General features: G+C 52.3%; 1 protein-coding gene and 1 pseudogene across 4 annotated transcripts in view; one reads left to right on the forward strand and one right to left on the reverse strand.

Annotated features, from left to right (window-relative positions):
- The window catches only part of AGAP1 (ArfGAP with GTPase domain, ankyrin repeat and PH domain 1), a 556588-nt gene that overhangs the window by 409214 nt on the left and 123414 nt on the right, over window positions 1-23960 (reverse strand). The window lies entirely within an intron of this gene.
- On the forward strand, window positions 1473-2921 carry LOC111171964 (large ribosomal subunit protein eL21 pseudogene; annotated as a pseudogene).

The following is a 23960-nucleotide window of genomic DNA, read 5'->3' on the forward strand; positions in this document are numbered from 1 at the left end:
AACTGCACTTGCTGTGACCTTAGAAGAAAGGGTTTTCTCAATCCACTGCCCGTCCGAAGGCACCCTCAGATCTGAGAATCAGGCGGTTTTGTCCCCATGGAAGCCAGACAGCTGGGTGCCCCTACAGGTGGGCCGGGGCAGAGGAGGGGCCGGAGACCCACGCACCCACCCTCAGCGGTAGCTCAGGTCCAGCTCAGTATCCTGCCAGCAAAGGTTTCTCTGGGGGGCCCTCCTGTGGATTCCAGGTGACAGGTGATCACTACCAGATGCCGGCGGTCGGCACCACACCTGCGCGGGGCAGCAGCGTGGGCGCTCACACTTGACTTGCAGACGATTTCATGTCGAAGGTGAATCAGGAACAAACACCCTGACAGTCGGTGGACCTCTGACAGCGGGGGTTGACAAGTGTCACAAATAACCACCAACCAGAGGAAAGTGTTACATGTGATAAGAAGAAGGTGGGGAAGAGGAAGGCAGGAGATTATTATTTCTACCTGAGATACTCAAGAAAAAAGGTTTCCGAAAGGGAAGCAGTATCTGGCCTTCATCCAGAGCAGGGTGTGTCCACCGCAGCGCTCTGGGCCTTCTGGGCATCGTAGGGTGTTCAGTTAGCAGCATCGCTGGCCTCTGCCCACTAGATGCTAGGAGCACCCCTCCCCCCCCCACCCCCCGGCCGGCAGATACTGGCAAATGTCTCCTGAAGGCAAAATGCCCCGGGCAGGTCCAAAGGCACTGGCGAGACACACCCACGTGAAAAGGGGACTAGGGGTTCCCGTCTTCTCAGCTTTTCATTTTACCATTTTAATAATTCAGCCAGTCCTGCCTGCCTCTGGTTGTAGTAATGGAAAGCTCCAGACACTCTCTCTAAAAAAAGAGAAGCGATGATTTCCAGTAGTCCGTCCCCAGATCCGAAGAACAGCAGGAGTTACAGAGGAGGCCACGACTGGTCCTCACTCTGCGACAGACACGTCATCAGTTACAGTTAGTTAAAATGAATAAGTATCATGGATGTGATTAAAACGCTGGAAAGGAAAAAACTGAACTTCTGCCCTACCTTATTTAAAATCCAAAGCAATGTTGTATTATTTTTAATCAGAAAATGTCCGAAGCAAGATGCTTGGAGGCTTGGACCCAGGACTGCCTTCCAGCACTGCCCAGGTGTGGACAGAGCACCTGAGGGCATGTGGGACCTCAGCTCCCGCCACGAGCCCCTGCAGGGACTTGTGCACAGCCCTGACGGGCCACTGACCAAGGGCTGGAGGTACTTTGTCACACGGTCCGCTCCTGCCTTAGCTCAGGGTGATATCACTCCATCCTTTGCAAACAGGAACCGCTGTTTAAATTACAGCAAGCTACAGCTGGAAGAGATTTTAATTTGACCCATTTCACAGATACAGCAGCTGACTCCACGGGAAGCCACCTGCCCGAGGCCAAAGGAGAAGAGCAGAGGAGAGGGCCGTCCACACAGCCGGAACAGGAGCCCCTAGGAAACCTCAGAGCCACTTCAGCAGCCCAGTGAGGAGCAGTCCTGATTTCAAAAGGATGCTCCCTGTCAGTTACGAATAGATTCTCACTCCCCAATACAGGAACGTGTCAGAAACATCTTCCTGGGCTTCCTTGCTAAGTGTCAGGCAAAAGTGACTTAAGATGCTGATAGAATGGAAGCCAAGCCTCCTCCCTGTCACTTTGTGGAAACAAATGCCAACACTCCATGGAGTGACAACCAGAGCAGCTCCCGCCTATGGTCACCCTTGCGATGCCAGACGCTGCGCTGCAGCCGGGGCTCCCCGCAGGGATGCTCCCCTTTTCCGGCCTCTAGCTCTCTGCGGCGGTTCAGCTGATGAGCCAGAAGGGTTTAATCAAGGGCAACACACAACTCTGCACCTGTCCCCTGAACACCTGCAAAGAGGCTCTGGAATCTGTGTGGAGAAAACCCAAGGAACTCCCACAGATTACCTAATCCTCCCAGCCTTTCGAGTGCATGAGGGGCCGAGGGGCTGGGCTGATCTGGTAACATTTTCCTCTGCAGGATCCACCAGAAGGGATTCCCCTAACAATAAAATCTGCCCGATCGTCGACAATCAAAACCCAGGGAAGAGCCCTTCGGCCGGAACTGCCGTCGGAACTGCCATCTTCCAGTGATTCGCCAAAATGACCAACACAAAGGGAAAGAGGAGGGGCACCGGCTACATGTTCTCTAGGCCTTTTAGAAAACATGGAGTTGCTCCTTTGGCCACATACATGCGAATCTACAAGAAAGGTGATAATGTAGATATCACGGGAATGGGCACTGTTCAAAAAGGAATGCCCCACAAATGTTACCGTGGCAAAACTGGGAGAGTCTACAATGTCACCCAGCATGCTGTTGCATCACTGCAAACAAACAGGTTAAGGGCAAGATTCTTGCCAAGAGAATTCGTGTGCGTATCGAGCATATTAAACACCCTAAGAGCCGAGACGGCTTCCTGAAACGGGTGAAGGAGAATGACGAGAAAAAGAAGGAAGCCAAAGAGAAAGGGACTTGGGTTCAGCTGAAGCGCCAGCCTGCTCCACCCAGAGAAGCACACTTCATGAGAACCAACGGAAAGGAGCCTGAACTGTTGGAGCCCATTCCCTATGAATTCATGGCATGATGGGTGTAAAGAAAATAAAAGACCTGGACTGTAAAAACAAAACAAAACAAAACAAAAACACAGGGAAGAGTCTGATACGGACCCTCCTAACAGCCTGTGGAGTAAAAACAAAATACCAGGAGCTGTCGAAGAGCAGCCACCTAAGTGTGTGTGACGACAGCCGGACGTTTTCCAGGCTGGTCTTTAGATCCACAACCCCAAAGATTTGTAAAATCTAGAACTTCTGTGGAACTAACAATCGAGTACACAAATAATGCCGTGGGAATTATTATCTGCACTGTTAACAAAGCTCACCATCAAGAAGAGCCTGTCTGAACACGAGTTATCACTACTGCATCCTGTGTGGTATCTGACTGCAGAGAGATCTGGAAATCTTTCATCTGTGCCCCAGGGACTTGAAGGTTTGATATATTTTTCTCTAAGGGCTGAAAACAGCGTGTCAAGATGCCTGTTCGAAGCCCAAATCCCCCCTCTGCCCCAAATCCGCAGCGGGAGACATGTGACCAGCCTCCTGCCTTCGTTAGCCAACGTGTCACCAGCTCCGTGGTCCCCAGGCTCGGAGGATAAACGCTCCACGGTGGCTGATGGCAGCAGCCAGCCCCTTGGTAGTTACAATTTGCATTAGAGCTCTGGGGACAGAAGACAAGTGGGTCGCCGGGATGAGTTCTGACGCAGTAAGATGGAATAGAACATCTACGTCTTCTCCTCATCTGCTTGCCACACACTGGTCATCGGCAGCCAGTGCACAAGGAGCAGGGGCGAGGGGTGAGGGGTTCCTGGAGCAGGAAGGTGGGAGGACAGGGGGGCGCAGGGGGAAGGCAAGGCTGGGTCTCTAGCCCAGACAACTAGGGCAGCTCTGAGCTTCTTCACCTAGTTATGGTGGTGTCCTACACTTGCCTCCTTTCAAAAATCACCACCAACCCCAGGCATGAAAAAGGATGGACCGAGGGGGGAATGATAAATAAAGCGGCCACGGCCAAACAACCCACAGGACTCAAAGTCTTTACTGACTCTCCCCTCCAGCGTCATCGCTGTTCCCCCAGGATTGTTGCTAACACTTCTGTGATCTGCCTGGCAATGAACCAGCACAAGACTTTCCAAATTTGGAAAAGGAGGTGCATGACGCCTAACCTGCCAGCTCTGGGCACCACTGTGGGTGGATCTAGGGCAGCCTGAAAAGCCTCTAAACTACAAAGTCATATAACCACCTAAGACATGACTAGTTGGCTCCGCAACAAGTGATGTGCGGAGCTGGGGTTCAGGTGCCATCCCTGGGTCCCTCTTCTCCTGTCACTCTGTCACAGCCACTCCACCCCAAGGGGGGCAGCCGGGAGAACCAGGTCACACACACCTGCCTCCTCAGCCCCAGTGGCCTTGTCCTTCACTGGCTTCCAGAGGCTCCTCCCATGGCCACACCCAGAGCTAGCGCTGTCCTACCATCCTCGTCTCCAACAGCTGTTCCTCTGCCCACAGCCCTCCATGCCGGCCAGCCTCTCCTTCCGGAACTGCACCAAAGCGGTTATTTTAATGGACCCTCTCCTTCCCAATCCTTCAGATCCTTCTGTATCCGGCAAAGGCCGAGACATCTCATTGTCTACACCAGCCACGACCCTCCCAGCCCCTGGTGCCTCGGAGACCCCTGCTCCTGCGCTCCCCACAAAGGTGCGTCCATCCAAACTCCACCCCACTGGACCGACGCTGCTCACAAGGTGTCCACGGCCCGGCAGCACGTGGCGCCCACCCGACCCTCTGCATCTCCAGGAGGCTCTCGTGCAAGCTCAAGCATGGAGGCACCGGGCCCACTGCAGATGCTCGCACAGCAGGAAGGGCTAGGTGCCAGCATCCTGCAGCCCTGGGCTCCCACCCACCCTCCCCATTCCAACTTTCCAGGCCGACCGCCTTCCCTGAGAACGCCAGGGCACCAGGCCCTCTTACGAAGACTTCGGGCCAGCGTTCAGAGCGGCCTCGCTCTTGAGCCTCACAACCACACCCACGTCTCCCGCTCAGAGTTGGCAAACGGACCCTGTACCATCTATCACAATCGTGTCCTCTCCTTCGGCCAGGCCAGCCCATGAAAATGCTCAATTATCTCCCATTTAATAAGAAACAGGAACAAGAGCCTCTCCTCCATCTGCGTGCCCTTGGCCTCTGCCAACGTCCTCCCAACTCTCCTTCCTCCCTCCATTTCCCCATCCTCTTCATCCTCCCCCGGATTCCCAGAGCAGGCGGGCCTGGCTGCCCCAAGCCCCGGCTTAGCCCACTCTCGGGCAACCATCCTTTCTGCTGTGATCAGACTTTTAGGGCACAATTCCGCTCAGACCCCCAGAGACTCGTGTCATCTGCAGAGTAAAATGCCCACTCCTGCACTGGTGCCCCAGGCCCCAGACAGCCCCCACTCGCCCCTGCAGTATACAGCCACCGGGGTGCCGGACTCCAAGGCCAGAATGATGCAAACCCCGTGTGACTTCGGGAAAGTGACCTAGAGTCTCTGCACCCAGTCTCACTTATGCAGTAAGGTGATATAATCACAGGGCAGATGTGACGACCAAATGTGATGATGTCTGTGAAGCACCGGCCCCGATGCCTAGAGCAAGCGTGTGTCGTCTGCATCCCCAGAGTCTTCCCTGTAACCCATCAAACTGCTTCCTAGTCCAGACTCACCCCCCCACCCAGTCTCACCACTGCCTCCTGCTGGGGCTGCAGGGTCAGCTACCTCCTCTCATCACTGGGTCCCGGGCTCAGGTGCCTGTGTGTGGCTTCCCCGCCACACACACCTGTGCACACCCCTTCTGGGTATCGATCACCCTGCTCTGACCTGACATTCACCATTTACGTAACCACCTCCCCCAGAAGATCAGGGTTCTTGACATGGGGCCACCAACCTCACCGCTAAACCCCAGCCCTTATCAGCGTTCTGCTTGAGAAACGCTGCCTGATGGTTCACTTGATCAACCCAGGTGGCTGATCAAGCTGAGTCCCGGAGGGGAGCAGCAGTGCCTTGGTCCGTCATGTTACAGATAACGGCAGAGGTCAGCTGAGTTGCTGGCCCCGCCCCACTCTGGGATGCCCCAGTTTATACAGCTACACCGCAGGGCCACCCAACCCCCTCAGAGTTTATCTACAAAGTCTCCAGCGGTTAGGGAAAGACACGGCGAACACGGTGATTCATTTCTTCCCCTGGCCACAGAAAGCCTCAGTTGCAGCTGATCTTGGGTGGCTGCCCCCCGAGCAAAGGTGCCCCTCCCTTGGTGGAAAACAGGCAAACGTGATGGGGGGGGTGGCGAGTTCCCAGAGCCTGACTGCCTGTGGGGAGTACCCCCCCAGCAGAAGCTGCATTTTAGGGAGGGGAGTGCTGGTCAGAGGGCAGACACTCTGGAGCCTGGAGAAGGCCTTCCTTGGAGGGATCCCCTGGTAGGGCGGCTCCTTCCCCGCCCACCCCTCGGGCCTGGGCCACACCTACTATGCAAAAGAAGGCGGGAGGGGATTCGCCCAGGGGTCCCCAGCCATTGCGGGATGGGGGTGGTCAGCGGGGATTCCACAGACAGGGGCTCCCCGCCCAGCACTGGGCGTTTCCTGAGACAGAAGGAAATGCAGGCTATTGAGTCAGGTGCTTAGAACACCCTCGAAGAAACACAACACCTGAAATAACTTAGAACTCTTTAAAGGGAGGCCACTAATGGGACCTCCCCCGGAGTTAATGCAAGGATCCAAAGGCTCTGAGCACCTGGCACTTCAGAAGTTCTCAAAATAATGGTTTTCGGACTTCCCTGGCGGCTCAGTGGTTGAGAATCCGCCTGCCGATACAGGGGACACGGGTTCGTGTCCGGGTCCGGGAAGATCCCACATGCCGTGGAGCGGCTGGGCCCGTGAGCCATGGCCGCTGAGCCTGCGCGTCCGGAGCCTGTGCTCCGCAACGGGAGAGGCCGCAGCAGTGAGAGGCCCGCGTACCGAAAAAAGAAAAAAATAATAATGGTTTTCCTCACTTTTCAGATGGCACATTCAGAGAAGCCGTCAGGAGCTGTGGAGGACCCACAGGGATGGCCACTCTGCAAATACCACATCGCTGCACCCAAGCCGTCCGAGAATCTCCAGAGAGGCGGCAGCTGTCACTGGAAATCTCTGGGCGCAAAAAACGGTGACCTAGGCGGCAGAATGTTCACGCAAAAGGCCTTTTTCCCAGGAAGACTGCGCTATGGAATTACGAGTTCACACCCAAGGAAATTCAATACTTGCGACAGCCATCCACAAATCCACCGGCACACACCACTCCCCCGGAACTTGCCAGTGTTCACAGGCTGTCATCAAGCGAAGGGATGAACCTGGGCCTGCAGCCTGCTCACGCCACCTCCCCCAGGCTGTCGTGCAGGGGCCTGGCCCACTTCCTGCGGCCAGGCCAGGGGCGGGTCTCACTCGTGGCCAAGAATGAAGGGCCGCGGTGTGGCCATTCTTTGTAAGCCACCCATGCAATGCACTTTCAGTTTACCCACTCCCTTCCAGACAAGATGTGGAAAGGTATTTTGCATCGATCGAAGATTCCCAGTTCCAAAGCCTACTGTGTGCGGCTCCGTCCTCCCAGAGGCTTAACCTTTGAGGCTTCGAAGACACCAGGCCACCAGCAGGGCAGGCAGGCAGGCCCACCCCCAAGCCAGCCCTTCTAGCACTTCCACCCAGACCCCCAAGGGGCCCGCTCCCCAACCTCCTGCAGCCCAGGCCTCCCCTCAGGGGGCCCGCAGGCTCAGCCAGAGCAGCCCTGGGCTCCTCTTGCCGAAGTGGCCAAGGCCAAGGCTGGAGGAGGGCAGGCCACGGCCAGGCTCAGCCAGAGGCCCTTCACAGACGCTTTGACACAGTTCATCCATTTTATTCCCCCAATGCCCCGATAAGGTGGGCACTGCTATTATCCCTAATTTTACAGACTTGGAAAGTAACTCACAGAGGGGTTGAAAAGGTGCCCTGGATCTCATTCCCGGTGTGCCCTGCCCCGACACCCTCCCCAAAGCACCGACTGCACCCAAGGGGTGAGGCCGAGCCCACAGAGGAAGGCTGGACTGGAAGTCAGGGTGGGGAGACAGGGTGAGAGTGCTTTGTGGAAGAGGGGGAACTTCATTTTGCTGTTGCAGGTGGTACTGGGTAAAGAGGTAACAGACTTCGGAAGCAGGTAGGCAGAGGAAGTGACACACACACAGACACAGACAAGCACACACACACACACACACACACACACACACACACACACACACACACACACACACACACACACACACACACACACACACACACACACACACCCCCCTCACCTGGCTCCGTGCAATGGGAAACTGAGAGTTCAAGGCAGCCTGGGGTAAAACAGGCTCCCATTTCACTTGAACCTCTAGGGACAAGGTACCAGTCCAGGGGTCAAGATTATCCCCAAATCCTTCCCTCAGGGCTGAGCAAAGCCCTAGGCTCCCTCCCCTTCCCCGTACAGGCTTTGAGAGGGCTTCAGCCTCCAGCCAGATTCCAGGGCAACCCTCCCAGGAAAACCTAATGGCCCCAAATCACCAACCCACTGCCCAGTCCACCTGCTGAGCCCGCCCCCTCCAGGAGAGCCCCCTCCGGCCCCCCTGAAACCTGCCCCCTGCCCCCCACCCTGTGTGCCCCCAGGGCCCTGTCACCACCCCTGGTCCCGGCCCCTGACCTCGACCCTGGAAGGCAGCAAGCAAGTCTGTCAATTGCAGTCCTCCCTTCCCTAAAGAGGAAGTACTCACTTACGAAGCCATAAATTCTTAGCATCAGACATACTCCGCATACAATTAGATCAGAACCACGGCGTGGGCATCAGGAAAACTGCCCATCCCCCAGGGGATCCAGACCTTTCGTGGTTTTGTCAACTCAGCTCCTCCAAGGGTTATATTAGCAGCGTTATTTCTAAAGCAAAATCTCGTCATTTCTAGTAACAGAAGAGATTTATTTTGCTAACAGAAAACGGTGTGCACAGAGAAGCAGAAATGATTTCCAAAAGGATTAAAAAGGGTAAAGGAAAATGTCCATAAATGATTAATTGGCTACCAAGGTTTTAATGACCTTGCTGACCAAGACCAACAGTTTAACGTTCATAATGGCGTTTGAAACATCACTGCACTTGTCTGCTTGGGCTGCTGTCACAAAGTATCACAGACTCAGGGGTTTAAACCGCAGAAATCGTGTTTTCTCACAGCTCTGGAGGTTCAAGGTCTAAAGTCAAGGTGTCGGCAGGGGTGAGTTCCCCCTCCATGGCTTGTAGATGGTGTTTTCCCCCTGTGTCCCCACATCGGCTTCCCTCTGTGCCTGTGTCCTAATCTCCTCTTGTAATATAGGACACCAGTCTTATTAGATTAGGGTCCATCTTAGTGCCCTTATTTTAACTTAATAACCTCTTTAAGGCCCTGTCTCCAAACACAGTCATAGTTTGAGGTACTGGGGGTTAGGGCTTCACAGCTCATGGCATCTTCCAGATGGCATCATGGTTTAACCAATAACAACAAAAATTCGTAAAGGAAGGGGTGCATTCAATATCTAACAGTCCCATTTGGATTTACAAAAGGCCTTTTTTGCAGTAAAAACTCAAAGCAAGCCCGACATCAGCAAGGTGCTGCCAAGCTCCCCAGGCCCCAACGGGAGTAACAGTCACTAGCTGGTGAAACTCAGGACAGAGAGAAACTCAGCTTTTTCCGGAGGAAGCCGAGTCTCACCCCCCGCCAGGCTCACTGCCGTCCTCTCGGGGAAACTAGGAAAATTCACAGCACACGTGTGGGCTGGGATCAGTCTTGACTCTCATTTCTACCTTGTCATGGACGTTGCTGGATTCATTGAAAACCAGGCGTGTCTTGCTCAAATATTAAACCAAAACCCATGTGTATGGTCAGCAGTTTCAACTAAAGACCCCTGGCACACAGCGGAGTGCAATGCTTCTCCTTTTCCTTTGTAGCTCTTATGTTCAAACTGCGTTGTTCACTAGGCATAAAGCAAGATTTTAGGCTTAAAAGTCAGTTCTTTCTTCTTTTAAAGTAGCCCTAAGAACAAGTGCATAAGGACTGTCCGGCCAAAGAGGTGTGTCACGTTCAAACCCGAGCCTCCGCAGTGGTAGTAAGGCACCAGGATAAATGAAAGCAATATTCTCTCCCGCCTGGTGTCCCCATCAGCCAGCAGCAGGCATGACCTACCCGCCCCGGCCAGTGGGAATGGGCTGTGGTCTGGCGGTAAAGGACGACTCCTGTGTCCTCACAGGGAAGGGGACATGCAATGGACGGCCTTCCCAGACAAGACGCTTTCTTCCCTTGTCTGATTGAGCCTGTGCAGCCCTGCTAGTTACTTACTGGAAGGCTCAAAGCCCCAACCGCCTTGCCTTCCTCTGCACTGCCCCCTCTGATCCAACAGAGGTTCACCCACAGCACGCAGGACAGAGTCTCACTGGGGGGATAAAAAGGAGGCTGGAAATCTCCACTGGACAAATTTAAACATGAATAAATCATACTTTCTGGAAAAATATATACATATATGGTTAAGTTAGATTACTTCCCACAAAGTAAGGGATTCTGCTCCAAGGCGACCCATAGAGCAACAGGGGAGCCACCTGCTTCTCTCCAAGGTAACTGCTCCACTCAGGGTGCGGCTCACACACAGCCTGGCTTGAGAAACACCCTGTTATTAGTTGGTCAGATAAAAGCACTCAGCAGGGTCTGCTCTCTCCATCAGCTTTCACTCTGGAGGTCGAGGGCAGGGAGTGTAACACTGGTGAAATAAAGGGATGACGATCAAAAGGAAAGTGAGGTGAGCCTGGGAGGCTTCTGGACGCCTAATTAATTCCATGTCCTCAATTCCAGCATGAATTAATTTTCCAAGCCTATGTATGTCTGCCTTTAAATCTATGCTGACCTTGGGTGGAATGCACAAATGTTTCTGTTATCACGCAACTCAGGAAACAAACAAACAAACAAAAACAACCTGCGGCTCACTCTTGGTACAGTAATTAATATTCTTCATTCATGAAAGAGCTTTGTTTGAAAATATATGATTCAATCAGAAAGTCATTTTCTTTCCATGTTTGCTGGGTCTCCTATATGAATGCAAATCATAGTGACAAAGACACAACATAAAGACTGAAAACTGCACTGCTTACTCCTTATAATGTTTAAATTTGGTCCAGATAGAGCCATGAGAAGCAACTCAGAGAATCGGACAGAATGCGTTGGATACTCTTATTCTCATTTTCTTGAGACCATCTGCCTTCATGAAGATAAAGCAGAGACCCGTGATGGAGCCTTTTCGGGTGAAATTATCGTCAAGCGCTGTCACGTGGGACGAGAAGAGACAGTCTAAAAAGTCCTGCGGGTTAGGACTGGAGCACGTCAACTTTAGGACTGGCCAAGGGGGACCACTGACCGCCAATATCTAGTTCCTGTCACTTGAAATGTGTCACTGTCCTGGGATCACTTCATCTCCACTAAACCCATACGCGGACGTCTGTGGATGACCTTGGACTGGGTGAACCACACTTTGCTCTGGTCTCTACCTCCGGACAGCGATGCCGCGCCCACTAGATTTTCTCTGGTCATCGTTCAGTCAGCGGCATCCGTGATGTAGAATATTATGCCCTTTTCCAATCTGTCATATATCAAAATATTCAACTGGAAAGTCTGTTTCCTTCATCTTGCTATTGTTGTTACATAGTTAAGCAGCCCCAGCTGTCCAGGAAATACCACCACAATGAACACATTATTGGGCAAAGAAGAATGAATGGAGGTTGCTGACAACCATTCCCCCAGTTACAAAGAGGCCAGGAAAAACAGCGCCCGCGTTACATGAAATACATAGTTATGGATAAAATCCCTCCGCTGCCTTTTATCACCTCCTCGCAGGCCAGACTGAAATAAGCAGCTGGAGGACACTGATTATAATCTCCTCTCAGTACCGCTAAGATGTTTCTTCTGGTTCTTTATCTGTATTTTCTAAACTTGACATGTATTGCTTTTCATAAGAAAGGCTATTTTTAATGTTTAAACTTGGGCTGAGGCTGGCTTTCAATAATTTTGTTTATGCTCTCAGCGAGACAATGACTTTAAAACCCATCTTTACATCTCTCTCCTCAAGCCGACCACCTTTAAATCCTGAATGTTTCCCCTTTACTACTTAATCCATCCCATAATAAACAAAGTTGGGACAAATCAGGCAGAAGAGAGCAGCGAACCTACGCCACTATTCTGTACGTAGCAAAGCAAGAGGCCCACCCCCCCACCCCCGCACAATGGCTGGGTACCATTTCCTCCCTTCAAGAGGAGGAAACAGGCTTTGGGAGGTCAAGGACTTGCCCCAGGCCAGACAGCTAAGGAGGGATGACAGTTAAGGGATTCCTGGCGAGGTCAGCAGACTACAAAGCCAGGCCCTTTTCCTTCCCTGCTGTGCTGCCTTCCCACCCTTGCTGATCACTGGAAGCACAGGTATTGCTATCTTTCACACTTTTGTTTATCTCCAGCGCTGAGCCCTCTTCCCCAAGGTTTCAGCAATGTCTGTGCAATAAAGTTTTGAAATCTCCTGTGTTCACATGCACAGCCCTCCTCCAGCTGTCCCCTTAAGGTATAATCAATGTCGTCACCCCACAGACATGTGACCAGGGAATTTGCTTAGGGCAGTTCCTCAAGGGTGAGTGAACCAACAGGGAGAGGGTAGGAGAAGAGTCTCAAGAAGTAGGAACCTAGCAGGTGGGTGGGCAGAACCTCAGTGGGTGGTGGACAGAGGCTGGAGCGCGACCAGGTGGCCTCGGTGGGGTCCCCTGATAAACCTGGAAGCCAGGCCCAGCCACCCGGGGGTCGGGTCGCCTGCTCCAGAGGGACACACTTGCAGCATCCCTCCCTACGCCTTCAGAAAGGCTGTCAGCTGGTCTCCTGCCCAGTCCACGTGTGTCTTCAAATGAACACAGGCCGACCCTTCTGGTATGATCCACGGTTGGCGTCATCCTGTATTTCTCCCTCGGTTAAATAACCATTACAAAACTGAGCTCAAAAACCAGAAAGGTGCCCCAAACCCTAAGCATTTCCTACTAGAAGACACTTTGTGTAAGGTAAGGCTAATTTACATCAAGAAAAGACATTTTCATCGATGGTACTTGCCTTACCCCTTCCATCGCTGTAGGCTACTTTATATCCTTTTTGGAACATGACAGGGTAGAAATACATATTACTCCATCAATTGTTGTGAAAATCTCTTTAATTTCTTTAGCTTAGATTCCTAGAAGCATAATTCCTGGGTCAAAGTGTACAAACCATTTATCCATTCACATTTCCAAACTGCTTTCTAGAAAGGGTAAATTATTTCGACTGCCCCGTCATTATTTGGGGGCCTCAGTGTTGCCCTCTCTCTACCCACCCGACAGACAGGCTTCTTTGGGCCACCGTCCAGCCCATCCCCACAACACGGCCACAGGAATGGATACCTCTGTGTCACTGTCACCACTGGTTTTAATCTTCGCTTGTTTGCTCAAACAATGGCATCTCAGATCAACTGGGTTTCGTTCATTTACCTACGGGAATCTTCGTGTTCATTTGTATGAGCTCTTTAAACATCAGGAACAGCCACTTGTCTGTAACATTTAGTGCAAGTATGTTTTCCGTAACATGTCAAAATGGAGATCAGAGTACATCAAAAAAGATTTTCAAGAATACTGCTATGCAGACATCAGAGCATAGTTTTCTCGATGGTACCAGATCTCCCTCCCGGTTGGCACTGCCCACAGAGTGGCAGCCCATCTTGTCTCTATATTGGCTGGTCTTAATTAAGGCTGCCAACAGTCACAGGGGCTGGGGTTCTTCTGAGGAGCATGCTAGCTCGTCCCACAAAACGTTCCTTGATAAGTCTTTCTAGACTTTTAGCCGCAGTTGAAGCTAAACTCACAGGTCTGTAATTTGCAGAAACCACATTTTTGTTTTCTACTCTGAAAACGGGTACTTTTTTCACATTGAATTTTCTGTGCCCTATTTGCCAGGTGTTCTTCAGAACAGCAGGGTGGGAGGGGGAGGGTAATCTCATTTACAAGAATCCCCTGGACCTCAGAACTTATGCAAGCCATAGCACAAGTGTCCAGTTTTATGTCCTTTCTTCTCTGCTGTGTCCCCAGTGCCTAGAACTGCCATGGAGAACAACTAACTAACAATAACGGATGGAGGGAGTGGGGGAGGGGAGTGAAAGAATAAACCCACAAACCCACCCATCCCCCAGAGCAGCAAGGGGCTCCCTCACACTATCTTCACTCCTCCTAGGTCTGATCAATGCTTACTTTCATCTTTTCCATCCAAAGCTCACTCTCCAATCAAAAACACATTTTTCTGGGCTTCCCTGGTGGCGCGGTGGTTGACAGTCCGCCTGCCGATGCAGGGGACGCGGGTTCGTGCCCCTGTCTGGGAGGATCCCACATGCCGCGGAGCGGCTGGGCCCGTGAGCCATGGCCGCTGAGCCTGCGCGTCCGGAGCCTGTGTTCCGCAACGGGAGAGGCCACAGCAGTGAGAGGCCCGCGTACCGCAAAAACAAAACAAAACAAAAAAACACATTTTTCTGATTGTCCACCAACATGGTCATCGAGTTTGATTTACTGAATTCTGTTGCCTCGGCAACTCCATATATTAACTCGAGCTAGAAATTAAAAAGCCACTACTTTGATGTAAAAGGCACTCCAGCGTAAATGATAAGAGAAGCCAGCTCCTGATCTAAATGAAGAGCTGAAGTGCTTCTAACTGATTTCATCTCCATCAACCTCATGACACCCAGGCACAGCCCAGACCCTTAAGTTAGTGACACCTGATACACTGCATACTCCATCGCGCCCTTTAAAATCCAATGCTCCCTGCTTGGCGTGTGGTACCCGGACCAGCAGCGTCGACAGAGAATGTGGCACGAGTGTTAGAAATGCAGACTCTCAGGCCTCACCCCAGACCTTCTAAATCAGAATCTCTGGGGGTGGGGCCCGGGAATCTGTCTCAAGAAGGTTGCTTCTTAAGCATCTCTATTCAAATGTGCAAAGCGCTGCTCCAGGACACAGAGGGCTGATGTCCTTTCTGACATTTCTGATGTAACAGCCCATTTTAGATAAACACTTTAGCAAATGTCTTAAAACGAGTGATTTAGTAAAACGCCGGATGTTCTAGTTCCCCACCCTTTCTTATTTCCCCTGAATTCTGAAAGAATGGTACGGCATTGAAGGATCATTAAAGTAACACATTTTTAAAAGACATATAACAAGTGTGAAAGGCTTTTAAAGCATGACAAAGTCAATGATGGAATAATGGAAAAATTAAAAATCTCCTGGAAGTAGAGGCAGAACTGCACCCAAAATGTCTCTAGGACTTATTCTGTAATAGGAAAATAAACGTCTCCTGTAGCCTCACTCCCTACTTTAGAGGAAACTGCCCTTCCCCTCCGCCCCACAAAGTCCTCTGGGTCCTGGAGCTCTCTGCCCAGTGACCACACCCACCTCCCTCCTGGGGCCCGCCTCCTCCAGGGAGCCCCCTGCCCATCCCTACACAGCAACACAACTAAATTCCAGTACATGTCAACGGTTTTTAAATAACCTTTCTGGAAATGGCTAACCACCCTCCTTTGGGACCCTCACGAAGTCACACCGTTCTGAGTCCTCCAAGATGCAATCAGAGGAGCCACTGTACTGACAGCATCAGCAGGGTGACCACAGTGGGACCAACGAGAATCCTGATGAAAGTTAATGCGCAGGTGCTCAAAGCACCACAGGCACCTGGGCGTGCGCATTTTAGATCTGATCACTGCCCCCATCAACTTCTGGAGGTGGATACCATTATCCCTCTCCTTTTTCTAAATAAAGGGCTAGAGACTTGGAGGGGAATCACTCAGTCACACAGCAAGCAGTGTGCAGGAAGGGAAGGCGCAGAAATCTGAACCCAGTTCAGCCTGATTCCAAAACGCTTGCTCCTGATTTAGGAGATGGAGAAACAGTAGGAGGGGCGGAGGGTGTTCTGCAGGGAGCTGCCGGGACCAACCCATCCTTCCCCACTATGGCTCTAGCGTGGGGTGCGGGAGGGGTGCCCTGCTTCTCACATCCTGGGAGCCGAGCCCCACAGCTGCGGTTCTGCAGTGGCCTCTGCTCCTGTCTTCGTATGGCTTTAACTTTATGGCAACAGCAACTACAAGATGGCATCACCCTGAAGAGGAGGAACCGTTTTTCAGGCTGTGGCTGGATTCACCATGGACATGGAAACCCTCTCTCCAGGGAGAGAACCACTCAGGCGAAGTACCCTTACTGCTGACCTCCTGGAACCTCCGACTTCAGGCACTTTAACTGAGACAAGTTTGACATTGTTGCCTGCAGACTCCTCATGGGTTCTCATTACACAGTTCTCCATATGAAGTGGGATGGAGCTGGCCCGTCCGTGGCCCATCAGAGGCCCAGATGCAGGGCCACTGCGTCGTCACAGTTTCACGACCCACCCTTGACCTAAGGGCTGAAGGTCAAAAAAGAAACCAAAGCTCACTGCCCTGGGGGGCACAGGAAGCAGAGGGGCAGGAGGCTGGGGGCAACCAAGCAGTTACGGGAAGACAGAAAGAAGAGATGGGAGTGGCACCGTGCCCACCGGATGGACACACCCATGGCCAAAGCTTCTCAACACTGGCCCACAACCGTGCAGGGCTTTCTAAGAATAAAGGAGGGTGAGGTTCAAGAGAAGAAGGCACTTGTGCTAATCTCAGTCACCCCAGTACTCTTGACCTTCGTGTATGGTTGGTTTGGGGGTGGGGAGGCTGCATTAACTAAAGGATTTAATTTTTCTGAATGGCAACCATCTGCTCTAATCCAGACTGATGGGGAAGCGGTGGCTGTGTGGTCCACGATGCAGACCAGGAGGGGGAACCACCAGGTCCCACCCGGGCCCCCATGAACTGGTCAGCCATGAGCCTGGACCACAAAGTGATGATGAGGCTAAAACTTTCACGGAAGTTCATTCCAGACCTCAAATTCTACCATTTTTTAAAAAACTTTATTGAAGTAGAGTTGATTTACAGTGTTGTGTGAATTTCTGCTGTACAGCAAAGTGATTCCGTTATACATATATACACGTTCCTTGTTAATATTCTTTTCCATTATGGTTTATTACAGGATATTGAATATAGTTCCCTGTGCTATACAGTAGGCCCTTGTTTTTAATCTATTCTATATACAATAGTTTGCATCTGCTAATCCCAAACTCCCAATCTTTCCCTCGCCCGAATTCTACCATGTTAACATCAGAATTCCTCTAGTAGGCCACTACAAGTGATTCCTCAACTGAAAACCTCGATAGAGTTCACAGGCCTCTGTCTGATCTGAAATACTCAGGTTACTCAGGTGCCCTCAGGTAAACATTTTTCTCCCTCCTGCTCAGCAAATCACTGAAATACGATAAAGGTAGACCCGTGATCAGTTGTCAAGATGATAAACTCATCTGCATGCAGTTGTGACCAAACATTTAACTAGCATCTTAAAAAGCAAACAGAAAGCCACCCTCTGTGTCACTGGGCACTCCTCACTGTCAGGACACAGACCCCCGAGTCGACCTTCCAGAACGAGGATGCCCTTGCTCCCCTGACCTCCTTCACGCTGGCTGCATCCATCTTCGTGAGCAACTCCAGCCCACCTTTTCTTTTATGTCCAGTTAATTATTTTTCTGCTTTAATGCTACCTTCTTGTCCTAGGGCAGTACACAGCTCTAAGATCAGGAGCCCCCTATCTGGATGGTGTCGCCCCCTTTACACTTAAATGTGTTCTACGAAAGCCATTCTTAAAAGAGAGCAAAGCTGATGCACTACCAGAACTATTTCTGTGTATAAGTTAGGACATCAAGCGCTGGGCTCTCTCCAACCAGAGCTCACGGCGTACCAGGGGACAGGACTCCAGCCAGCGGGCCTCACGGCCACAGTCCACTGTGCTGTATTTCGGTCACGTCTCAAATCCCAGAGCCTGTTTACCCAACTTCTCAGAGATTGTCTCCTGGTCTGAGTGCCTGACTCTGCTTTGCCTCGTGCTTATTCGACGTGGACGTTTGAATGATTCCCTCCACATGGAGAGGCTATTGTTGATCTCCCGCCCAGGGGATTAAGAGTCTGCAAGTGAACTGTTTATCCCAGGGCAGAGAATGAGGACGAGCTACTCTCAGATAAACGGGGCCTCAGACTTCCCTGGTGGCGCAGTGGTTAAGAATCCGCCTGCCAATGCAGGGGACACAGGTTAGATCCCTGGTCTGGGAAGATCCCACATGCCGCGGAGCAACTAAGCCCGTGCGCTACAAATACTGAGCCTGCACTCTAGAGCCCGCGAGCCACAACTACTGAGCCCGCATGCCACAACTACTGAAGCCCGTGTGCCTAGAGCCTGCGAGCCACAACTACTGAGCCCGCGTGCCATAGCTACTGAAGCCCATGTGCCTAGAGCCCGTGCTCCGCAACAAGAGAAGCCACCACAGTGAGGAGCCCGCGCACCACAACGACGAGTAGCCCCCGCTCGCCGCAACTAGAGAAAGCCCGTGCGCAGCAATGAAGACCCAACGCAGCCAAAATAAAAAAAGGGGGGCCTCCCCTGTGGTCGACTCCCTGGAAACGCCTGTGTGAGCACCAGCGAGTACAAGAGAGAAACATCAACAAGAACGCTCCCAGGGAGTCCCCAGGGATGGGGACACACACACACACACACACACACACACACACACACACACAGTGAACACGCCATGTGACAGCAACGGGCTCTGCTCCCCTCCGGCTCCCCCTCCAGATTATCTAATGGAGAAGAAATCTGACTGCTCTTCCAGACTTTCTTCTCCCAGCCTCCCATCCCGCTTCCAAGGAGGCCATCCAGGGCTTCTCGACCACCTGCAGCAGAAACAACACGGAGAATCCCAAGACGTCTGCAAGGCTGACTTTGCATGGTCAGAAAGCCACCCATTTCCAGAATGGAAGGCTGCCCTGAAATCTGGCACCCCGCTTTGTGGCTCGGGGAGCCCCCTTCCCGCTGGTCCCAGGCCTCCTCCACCACAGGGGCACCAGACAAGGGGCTCTGTCACCTGCTTCCTTGGATTAGATCATCTGTTTCTCTCCGAGAAAGATCCCAGGATGTGGAAGACCCAAATGCACGTGCTGGCTCAGATACTGGGGACCCCATAAAGAGACAGCATGACTGGGGGGGCGGGGGACAAGCCGTTCTTGACAAAGTCTATTTCTGAGTTATGTTTCAACAGTGAACTTGTCAATTGCTGGCTTCCTATCCAAAGAAAAGGAAAGAGAATTGTGCTCAGACCAATACGCAAGATAATCTGATCTCCAGGGCCCTGCAGATGGATAAGGTAAATTGCTAAGGGATCCCCAGCGGAGATGTTGTGTGTCTTACTGGACAACGCTGAACAAGGAGACATCCATCTGTGTCACACAGAGAGGGTTTCCAGTTCCTTCCATTCCCCCGTTCACTACGATCACTCCCCCCTGACAAACACAATTAAAAGAAACGTTAAAGGTCATGAAAGGGGAAAGCCCTTCCAAGAAAGCATGTATTCACCGGCCTCCCCTTCCCCAGCAGGGCGGCAGCAGGAGGAAGATGGTTGTTGCTGAGGTCCAGTCCAGCTCTGTGTCTTTCCCAATCCTCCTGAGGCAATCTGCTGCGAACACTGATCCCAAGTCACTTTTTCTCCATCTAAAAGCAAGAATTAGTCTGCACTTCGTCATTAACAGAGCCTTCTGCCGCCGCCTGACTTCCTGAGCCCAAAGGAGCCTGCGGCCAGAGGCCCGCTTCACCTCCCAGCATACCACCTTCGTGGGTGGGTCTGTCTTTGGACAGCTGGGCACTGTGGACGTCTCTGCTGACAGCTGTTAGGACACAGGGAGGGAGCGGGGAGAGGGCCTGCGGGGACCGTCCCTGCAGAGAAGTGCAGAAGGCCCCTTGCCACCTCTGACCCAGGCCATCACTGCCTGTGGCCATAGCCCGGAGGGCCCAGGAAGCTTGGAGGGTGGGGGAGTGTGCAGAAGACTCCAGCCTCACGTTTCTTTGGAAATGCTCCCCATTAAACGCCCCAGACCTCAGTGATGAAAGAAATGCACACTTGAGCATCAATCCCATCGTACATGCAACGAGCCAGTGGGACTTAGGAGAGGAACCCCTGGTAGGAGGAAGGCTGAGCTGAGCGGGGGAGGGGCACACAAACTGAGGATGGGGACGCTTTGGGACGACCCCTGGGAATTATGGGAAAATCACAGGGCCATGTGTCACCTGAGCCCCAGGAAGCCACGCGGGGACTTCAGGCTGAGCAGAGACTCAGGGTGCAAGGAGAGGACGGAAGAAATGGCTGATCAATAGCGAACAACCTAATGCTCACCGAAAAGGGATCAACACAAACAGATACACAGACAGACAGAGGAAGGCATGTTTGAGAGACTCCTGTACCACTGTCGAAAGGTTAAGGGTAAAGGCCGAGCAGTGCTGTAGAAGAGCCGGTGACCATTTCTCCGCAGCGTCACCCTAAGGTCATCTCTGCACACAGAAGACCAAGGCTGGAGGAGGACGTGGGAAAATGAACGCAGGGCATCTGTCGGGTTGGTGAAACCAGACTGGGGCAATTGTTCTTGAATGATCATCTCCTACCGCGCAGTGACACCACATAGCAGTAACATCGCTCGCGTGTTCTTTCCATTTAGAGGACAATGTCACTGAAAGTCGGGGGACAGAAGCAACACTCCGGACGGAGACGGAGTAGCAGGTTTTGAGCAGGACCAGCCGGCAGCCACGTGGGCAAGAAAGGAACCCACGGCGCCCAGAGGAACAGGGTGCGACCGGCTCCGCGGCTCCAGCTCCTTGACGTTTACCAAAGTGCTGCTTGAATCGCGGCCTTGGAATGCACGGGCAGGCCTTCGACGTGCACACAACACAAAAGGCATTTCTTTTCTAATTACAAGTTTCCCTAAAACACAACCAAGACCTATTTAAAAAAAAAAAGAATTCCACATTCTGGGGACATTCACATATTTCTGTAGAGTTGTATTTGCCTGAACTGTATCTGTAAGATTAAAGAGGTTTTTTTTAAAGTTCAAAACTCCCATTACACATTGTTTCTGTGTAGGTCTGCACGTGTGTAACTGGCTGGTGAGCAAGGACACAGTTTGCGTGATTGATGGGAAACACGCTCCAGTCATAACCCGGTTTTTTCTGGGGGCACCCATTGTCCGCTCAGGCGTCAGGCTGGTCATTACAAAAAGGCCGAGGTGGAGACATCGTTCTGGGGCAAGAAAACACTCAGAAGTACAGCCTATTCCTAACCCACCTCAATCCAGCTCAACAGATCAGGACTCTTCTCTCCCATCTTTTCCAGTCCACCAAACATCTGACAGCTCCCCTTCAAGGGGAAAGAACAAACGTGCCTCCCTGCCCCGTCAGGCAGGCTTCCCAAGGTGCCGTTCAAAGGGTTTGGCCGCCACTGTTCTTTAGAATTTGCCCCCAAGACATTCTTAAAAGATGACAGGGGAGTAAAAATGGTGGCAGGTAAGAGAACATACAAATGAGTTAAAGATGCTGGCTTGTCCCACTCATGGCTTCTGCTGCATGCATTCCCAATCAGACAGTTTAATTACAGACCTTAGCTGTTTATGGACCAGAAGTGTCAGGAAACAACCAAGGAAATGCAGCTCTGCACTAGTCTCTCATTAAGCTGAGCCTGTCTGTCTACCAGCGGGGGAAATGGTTCTTTGGGGTTTTAGGATTTCTTTGCTTCTGAGTCCTGAGATGGGAGCACGTGATTTGGGAGGTAACGCACAGTTCATTCCTTTTCTGGAAGATAATGCTTCTGCCCTGTGTCAGGCTGGCCTCTCTTGACCCTTGATCTCTTGAGGGGAGGGACAGCACCTTCCCTCCTGGCCTGGGGCCAAAATGGCCACTAGGGATCTTTTTTTTTTCTTTTTTTTTTTGCGGCACGCGGGCCTCTCACTGCTGTGGCCTCTCCCGTTGTGGAGCACAGGCTCCGGATGCGCAGGCTCAGCGGCCATGGCCCACGGGCCCAGCCGCTCCGCGGCATGTGGGATCTTCCCGGACCGGGGCACGAACCCGTGTCCCCTGCATCGGCAGGAGGACCCTCAACCACTGTGCCCCCAGGGAAGCCCACTAGGGATCATTTTTAACTGCACGGTAAACCAGCCAGAATCTTGGGAGATGGGCCAGCTTGAATCTTAAATAGAGGCAGGAAATGTTACAGCATCTTAGGCTCTCAGAGCGCTATGTCTCTGTCCACCTGGGAATCCAGTCCCTGACTGACAAGGCTCTCCACACCCAGTCACCTCCGGGTCGGGGGATGATCTCTGCAGTGAATGATGTTGTGAGTGCCCCTCAGGAGGGAAGAGGTTAAGTGCCTGTGAATTAGGCTGCCCTGGGCGCTAACCACCACCTCCCAAGGGGACACCAAAAACCCAGTGGAGATCCTCACATCAAGGAAAACTAGAAGTCTTTTTGAGCAACTGTGCATCTCTGAACCCTGTGACGGACAAATCACAACTAGAAAGATGGCAATTTCCCCAAAGGGAAACTGTCTATTCCTGACGACACTATCAACTCCTGGGTCCCTTAAGACCTCAAAAATAATCCTCAAAGGAAGTTCCAGAACAGTGTCACTGGCCCTTAAAGTGTTTTTCACAGCTCTGAGAAGCAGAAATGGACGGCACAGACACACGGGGTGGAACACGCTGCTTTTGGTTTGACAGACGAAGGTGCAGCAAGCCACAGCTCCCTGTCAGCCTTCGGCAAACAAAATGCACCTCCTGTGCGCCCAGACACACAGCAGACGGCCGTGCCAGTAAAGGCCGGGGTAGTACGGAGAGGATGCTGGGGAAGCCCCGCCCCCGGGGTCATCCCTGATGTCTCTGCATCTGCCCTGAGCTTCCCCCTCACCCCCAGCAGCTGCTGAGCAACGGCTCCGGCTGGAGAAATAAACTCACCTCTCAGCACCCTCCTCCACCCACCCTGGAAACCCTGGGATTCCCCAGGCTTCTCTCCCAGGCCACACGGTCACCCTGGATGAGTTCATCCGCCCCCGTGGCCTGCTCTCCACCTCTGGATGACCTTCAGATGGATGTCCCCTGCTCAGATCAGAGTCTGAGGGCCGTTGGCCCTACAGCCTTTCCTACAAGCCCACTCAACTGTCCCATAGAAGCTTCACACGCACCAACGGCGTGGCCACCACGGAACTCATCCCAGTCCCTCCCCCAAACTGAGACCCACCGTGATCCACCCAAGCCCCCAAGCCCCATGCCCACCCTGAGCCTTGCCTCTGCCAAATCCAATCGAGCATCCAGTCCTGTACAGGCTCCTCTGGGATCTCTCCCGACTCTCCCCCTTCCCTCCGTCCCTACCGCCATCTCTGGGCCAGCGGTTCTCAGCGGGGCAGTTTGCTCTACAAGGAGCATCTGCTTAGGACTGTCTGGAGATGGTTCTGGTTGTCACAGCTGGAAAGGGGGGGCCACTGGCCTCTAATGGGTGGAGAGCCCAGGGACGCTGCTGACCATCCCACAATGCACAGGACAGGCCCCACTCAAGGCGTCAGTACGGCCGAAGGTGAAAGTCCCTGTCGTAGGTCCACACCACCCCTCTCCTGGATTCTACCAGCTTCCCCACTGGACTCCCCCCTTCCAGTCCCCGCTTTCCCAGTCCATGCGCGACAGGGAAGCCAGGGCAATCTCTCTCTCCAGGACACACATGATCACAGCCTTGTTCTCCCCCAATCCTGGAAAGCAAAGCCAATGACTTGGAATCTCCCCACTCACAGACAGCTGCCATTAACACCATGGTGTTTTTCTTTCTGGTCATTTATCTGGGCATATTACATAGATTTTTTTAAATCAAAAAAATATATACTTTTTTGTTTTACAAAACTGAGATCGCATTCCACCTACTATTTTGTAACAGTGTTTAACGTGATAACATTTCCCCACGTCATTTTGACGTTTATCTTTAATTTGACCATTCACAACTTTGTCGTGGAGCACACTCCAGCTTTCTTCACTCTTTGAGTCAAATGTTATGGGACCCCTCACGTGCAGCCCAAGGGGTAAGACTAAGACGTGGCGCCTCCAGGGGCTCCCACTCCCAGAGCTGCAGCCGTGACAGTGCCACGCTCACCCTTCACGGTCATAACACCTTGGGGCCAAACATCACCATCAGGTCTAACTTCCTATTTGACCGCCAAGGACACTGTAGCCCAGTGAGGCAGGGGGTCGGTACCCAGGCCATGGAGCTGGTCTGTGACACACCAACCAGCATCCTGGCTGCCCATCCGTGGCACTTCCTCTTCCTTCTGGCAA

This window comes from Delphinapterus leucas, chromosome 8 (assembly GCF_059928025.1).
Source record: "Delphinapterus leucas isolate spDelLeu-1000000601 "Yukka" chromosome 8, BTC_Dleu_Yukka2, whole genome shotgun sequence".
NCBI lineage: Eukaryota > Metazoa > Chordata > Mammalia > Artiodactyla > Monodontidae > Delphinapterus > Delphinapterus leucas.